The sequence below is a fragment of the Eptatretus burgeri genome, chromosome 5 (genome assembly GCF_056783735.1).
Source record: "Eptatretus burgeri isolate ZD-2024b chromosome 5, Ebu_testis_v1, whole genome shotgun sequence".
NCBI classification, from domain to species: Eukaryota; Metazoa; Chordata; class Myxini; order Myxiniformes; family Myxinidae; genus Eptatretus; species Eptatretus burgeri.
Window position 1 is genome coordinate 31,342,583 of NC_140965.1, and position 6,756 is coordinate 31,349,338.

The window sequence follows — 6,756 nt, forward strand, 5'->3', positions numbered from 1 at the left end:
AGAGCACGAGGGATAAAACCATCTGCTTAGCCTTTCATTCTGCACTTTGGATCAACTGCACAAGGTACAATCCTGCACAAGTCACTACTCCAACACAGAATCCCATCAAGCCAGCCCTCATTTTGCCAACCTGAGAAGGATGACAGGCACAGTCAACCCCACCTGGAATTAATTAAACAGCCAAATGGTATTTGAACTCAGGATCTTAGGATCCCAAGCCCATCACTCAAACCATGAAGCCAACACCAGGTATATACTTGTACCAAGTTTTATTTAAATCACTTCAGCTGTTCTCAAATATCTCATTTTTCCCAAACATGACCTTTGACCTTTGAACTATTGACCCCTTATTCTAATCTATTTATATATGTGCCATGACACATACTTGTACCAAGTTTGATGATAAACACTTCAGGCGTTCTCAAGTTATCCCGGGAAAGAAAACGTATCACTGACTCTGACCTTTGACCTTTGACACCACCTTTTAATAAGTTAATTTTCTTCTAATCAGTTAAATAATAAGAATTCCTATTTGTAAAAACCATCTTCTACAACGATCACAACAAGGTCAATAATTCCTCAACACTTATGTACAAAACACAGCAAATGGTGCTTTGTGCTGCGGTAAGGCGGTGATGGTGAATATAGTCCAGCGGAAATGTGAAAAAGCATGTTCTGGTGTCATTATGAAGTTTTTTTTTTTTTTTTGGTTGATTCATCATCTCTGAGCTATCCTGAATCGGAATCAGCCGGGTGCCAGACTCGCACCCTTGAGGAATTTTTTTTTTAAGGCGTAAAATAAAATGGCCGCCACCGACTTTTGATAAATTCTGTTTTGGGCTGTATTTTCTCTTCCAATGCACTTACAAACACAATCTTGGTGTCTACTACCATATTTTCATGGTCAAGGAATCCGATAATGATAAAATTTAAGGTGTATATATCAGACCTGTCTCATATTTTCAAGTTTGCCACCATTTTAATATGAAAAATGGTTATTTTTCAGTTCCACTGATCACTTCGAGTAAGAAATTGAATTTGATGAACCCTCAAATATTAATACTACACACAATAATAGTCAATGACAGCTGAAGTAACTTACTTGCAGTGATCAATGAATTGATGATTATATTGGAATACGATTTTTACACAAATATATCCGGATACATGTGGATAGTGGACGATGACTTTGTGTTATGTCTTTAAGTAAGTATGTACATGTATATGATTTTGAAATTACCTTTTATTTTTAGGCAAACAAATATTAACTTTGTTAAGAATGCAATGTTCTACATTATGTTCAATCTTCGTCATCGTCATCGTGATTAGCAGCTACTGCCCTTGTCTGTTCGTAACAACAGTCTGATGCAGCATTACAACTGCAAAACATCGAACATGACATCTGTGCTGCCACACAACCACACCTCCCGGTGGAACATGGCCGGCTGGTGGAGCATCCACACTTGATCAGCTGCAGAATGGTGACTGGTGCAGCAGACACATCAGGTGGAAGTGTGGTTGGACACAACGTCGCACCGTCCTCACCTTCTTGCCATCCATACTTGATGGGATCCAAGTTCGGAGGGTCTGACTGAGTGGCCGATTTCTATATAATGACTTGATGATGAGCGTGATGCACATGTTGAACAAAGGCATCATGCGATAAGGGCAATGACTTCAATTTCGGAGCAGAGGTAATCATGGAGTTTGACTTCATCTGAAAGTCTAATATTAGTTCGAAGTTACATGGAGGCCATCTTAGACTTCCACAACTGATACCGGTGTGTGGACATATCACCTTCGACTTTGGAACCATACCAGGCAGCAATGAAGGTAGTTCCATCAGATATCATCTTTTCCTTGTCTGCATACACCTGACCAAGTAAGGTGGGATGATGTCTGCCCATTTGTACCTTCAGCGCTGTGGCCTTTCTAATGGCAAACAAATACGACACAGTATCGCATCCGGTCAGAGCATGTACAGCAGGCAGATATTTGGCGATGCTTTTGTGTTTCAGTGCTGTTTGGCGAATGTCTTCGTTCGCCCTCCCAGCACACGGACTCTCCATGCTGACATCCACAGTCATCTTTTCCTTGGTAGAAATGAATCTTCAGGACAAAGACATCTGTATCGTCGCAGATCACTTTGATGTGTGAGTCACCACTGACACCTGACACAATTCTAACTAAGTGATGGATGATGATGACATCTGCTTCTTCATGGTGTGTTTTCAGATCCTGTCTCTGCAGAGTGGAATTGTTCCATACTTGTACTGGTGTGGGATCTTTTCCGGTGATCACCAGTTTGGTGTGGTTGTCCACAATGTGGGTCATCAGATACTGACAGATCAAACATATCAGTTGTACTTTGTTGTAGGCTCCATTTAGGACCACTTTTTGCGCTGGAAGTGTTGTGTGTAAGGTGAGTTGATGTTTTCGACTTGAATCATGACCTGCGCGACTGGATCTCGTCATTTGTTTCGTGCTGATTTTGATGTACCTGTCGAAAATCAGGTATACGTCACAACCCTCCAGGTGGTATTTCATGGTTCCCATGAAGTTTATCACATAATCCTCAACTGTCCCATTTGTGGGCCAATGTACAGTCCATAACATGGCGCATTCATCGATGATGACAGCATCTGGAAACCTTGCATTCGACTTGATTGCTCAACTTGGAGTTTCATCTTCAGGATTGCTTTCGACTGAGTCCGCATTGCACCACTCTCATCAAACAAGGAGGCTGGGACAGGGGACAGTTCGAAAGAGAGGACATCCTTGATATCAATATCCCTGTATTGTTGGAAACATATAGTCCAGGCATTTTATAACAAATAAGGACTGAACCTCACAAATTGCAACAGAAAATCTGATGACTGTTCATTACTCATAAATGTGTCCTCCTCTATAACATAAAAAGTCCGAATGAATCCAAGTGGTGGAAATATCTTTTTTTTATAAATTAAAATTATTAAAATTACTTTAAAATTTTTTTTTTTGATTTCCAAAATGTTCCTTAACCGTACTCTGGTACCACTTTTTGCGACTTTATAATGGGATATTTAGCAATGCTCAAACTATAAATGTAATACTAAACACATTTCCATTGGAAGATGGTCTGGTTTTATTTTTGAGATGACCCGTGCCTTCAGATAAGACTTCGAAATGATTTAAATCCATTTATTATGGCCTGGCATATATACTTTAATAGTGCATGCACTGATGTTCAACACAACTAATAATGTGTAATGATTAAAAGTCATGTGCTTCTGAAGACATTATTTTAAAATAATAGCACTATTATACTATATAAGGCAACATAATATTTTAGGTTGTCTGGTTACTCAACCACTGGTTTCATCATCGTCATCGTCATCACATTCAGTCTGAAATGAATTTGCACACCCTGATCCTTTGCAGTTGCTGCATGCAACAGAGCACTCAATGTCGTGCTTCTTGCATGTGCACCTAAGGCTGCTGCAAACTGTCTTTCAGCTGCATCTGATGACCTGCAGTAGTTCCTGGGGAGCTTGTGGTGAGTCAGTTTGGACAGGGTTGAGCCCCCCCATCACTTTCTTTCCATCCCCAGTCTGGCGGCAGGAGTTCATCCACGGTTCCCTTCTGCTGCTGTACCTGGTAGTACACGCGGAGAGTGTGGTACTTTGCTGTTGCAGAGGTAGGTGGTAGGCTCTGTGGCTGTACATAAGTTCGAGTAGCCACCTTCTCACAAAAGTGCTTGTGTCATCGTGAGTTGAGTCCCTCCCCAGGCTTACCATTGTACAGGCAGACCAAAGCATTCGCTCCTGCTGTCACAACATCTGCTGTGGAAGCTGACGGTGTGTCAAACACTGTAGCTTGCTCACGGAAGTCATCACTGGTTGTGAATTTCTTGAGGGCGGCTCCTTTGCCAATGCCATACAGGCGGGATGTAGTTTCACACCCAAGGATCGCGTGGTTGAAGAGAATGTGAGTGCACACACTGGGACCCAGTTGCTGCTTGAGAGCCTTGATGTTCCAGACATGTGGGTTATTTGTGCTCTTCTTTGGCTCAGGTTGGAAGAAGAGGTCATGTGACTCGAGCTTGGTATGGTAGATAAGGAGCATGAGCAGATCTGTATTATCACCGATGAGCACAGTCTTTGTTGTGGTTGAAGACTCCACTGCTTTCTGCACTATGAGGAGATCAGCATCACCTGAAGCATGATAGTCTGACAGTTCTTCTTCTGCAGTTGGCCACTGAGCATGTGGATGAACTGTTGCTTGGTTGTGTTGTTTGCGAGGAACTCGTCTTTTATTTCTTCATTGTAACAGGCATGCCCTCATCAAAAGTCATGGTTGCTCCAGTCCTCCTACCTGCTCGTCTCTGGTGTGTCATGTCCTTGGTGGATGTACCCTCATAACCATCGAAAACGACAATTGCCTCCCCATACTTTATTGTGACATACTCGGTGTACAACCTGCAGATGTTATTGTATGTGGATCCACGTGTCCATGGGATGCGCTGAACAAGTGCTCCACCATCCAGCACGTACTGAACCTGGCCTGTGATCCCTGGAAGGTCAGGTGTGAGGAGGGCCCAGATGGCATCTGCTCGCACTGGCTTCTGTGGATGTCGACACATTAGGGAGGTGTCAAACAGTGCTGGTGGATGACTGCACAGCTCATACTTGAATACTGACGCCAAATCTCGTGATGCTTTTGCAGCAACTGTGAGTCGCTGGAAAAGTAGTTGAGGATCCACCTGCACTGCTTCGCCACCAGTCTTCACTGATGATTGTGTGCTCAAGGTGATTGCCTGATCCCTTTTCATGAATGTGTACTCAGCAGTGGTGTGTCCATCCATACTGGCCAAGATGGTGTTCTCGATGGTCTTTACCTTTCAACATTCACAGTAGTGTGTGCATGGACCAAAGTCGAGACACTGCGCAAGCTTGGATCAGGGCAGAAGGGGTTTCTTTCATGTAGATAGTTCTAAACTGCGTGTGTGTCCTTCAGGTCACGTGCTTACCTTGCATCTGTCATGTCCTTGTTTTGCTCACCAGTGTTGTAATTGACTCCTGTTAGCTCTTGCATGGCATTGTTGACTTCAGCGAAAACTGGCATGGCGAGGAGCCATGTTACTCACTGCTGTTCTGTCATCCCTCGCCCTTTTGTGAGGCCACCACTGGTCTTCATGCTTCTCATTAGCACTTGTTCAATGATGAGATCTACGGACAGGCCAGCCCATAGTCGATCACTTCTTCTGACCACATGGAATCCCTCTTCAATTATCTGGTAGACATCTGGATGTTCCTCCTGGAGCTTGCACATCTGCTGCACATAGATCCGAGCCAATTTCGTGTGGAGATTGTGCTCAGATGCTGCTATAAAAGGAAGCATTTCTGATATTGCCTCAAGGTTCAGTGCCCTGTTTCTGGTACGTTCTGCTCTCAGAAACTTGCAAAGTATGTCTACAATATACATGCACTGCAACCAGAGGGCAGCAGTCCTACTGGAGGATTTCAGGGATTCAGTTTGGTTTCTTAACAGTTTCTTTATTCTGAGCACCACATCAGCATGACAAGCTTCCTCTGCAGGCACTGATCCCTTCATCAAATGTTCATAGAGGACAACAACTTCATCCAGATCAGGGTTTCCTGTCCCATCTCTAGCTGGAGTATCTTCATCTGTGAGTCAGTGATCTCCTGTGAATCTGCATCTTCTGGCTCACCAGACTGTTGAGGGAGAGCCACATCACGTGCGTCAGACACAATCATGGCATTGAGGACACCATCGACAAGGAGGTGTGCATTCACCTTCCCTGTCATCATGTGCACCACGGCGTTGTCTGCATCGATGAGCTCCAGAACTTCTTGTAACCCAGATCCAGCCATTAAATGCCCGATGGACCCCAGGAAATTCATCTCGGTGTGGAAGCCTAAAAGTCTCATGACTATGTTGCTCAAGTCCCTTCCTTTCGGTTGAGCATCGATGATCAAGAGGGCCTTCCAACATAGTGGTTGATCAAAGGTAATGATTGGTGTGGCATTGTGGTGGCAGGCATGCTCACTTACAAACTCCAGTGTTGAGAAGATGCATGTGGTGTCACTGGGATTCATGTCGATCATTGGAAGTAAGACAAAGGATGATTTCCCTGGATGATTGCCATGCTGTACAAACTGCATCATCCCAGACCATGCTGGCCTTGGTGGGCAAAAATGATGGCTGTCTTCCATATAAGATCCAGATCTGCCGTTAGGTCTTGTGCCTCCATAGTGACAAGCTTCTGGTACGTCACTGCGTCTGTTCCACTACCCACTTCCATGTAGAACAGAATTAGAACTCTTCCCACCATGGATACATCAGGGGTGACTTTTGCTCTGAGGATGGGATTGATGGTCTTGGTAGCTGGTGTAACGGCAGCAATCATCCCCATACCATGGAAGGTGTTGTTGCCATCCAGGGTGCGAATATTGTGGTCCACATTGTCAGCGGCATACTGAACGAACTCACCGGAGAAGCCAGGAATGTCAGTTCTAAGCGACGCCACAGCATTGCGAACAAATCTTTGCACCTCCTTGTCCGTGCAGCAGAATCCAAGCTTGTGAAGCGTATCGACCAGGAAGCGTGATGCAAAGTGGTGGTGGACCTGGACTCCTTGCCCAATCTGCAATGGCACCAGAAGAACACTTGGTCGGGTCGCCTGCATGATTGCTTGTCCGATGGAGGCAGTTTTCATGCCGGCATTTTTTTTTACCCCAAGCAACCCTTTCAGTA

The 6,756-nt window shown here is 44.4% G+C and overlaps 1 pseudogene; it reads right to left on the bottom strand.

Annotated features, from left to right (window-relative positions):
- Positions 1–3,300: 3,300 nt before the first annotated feature.
- On the bottom strand, positions 3,301–5,139 carry LOC147026160 (uncharacterized; annotated as a pseudogene).
- Positions 5,140–6,756: the final 1,617 nt, after the last annotated feature.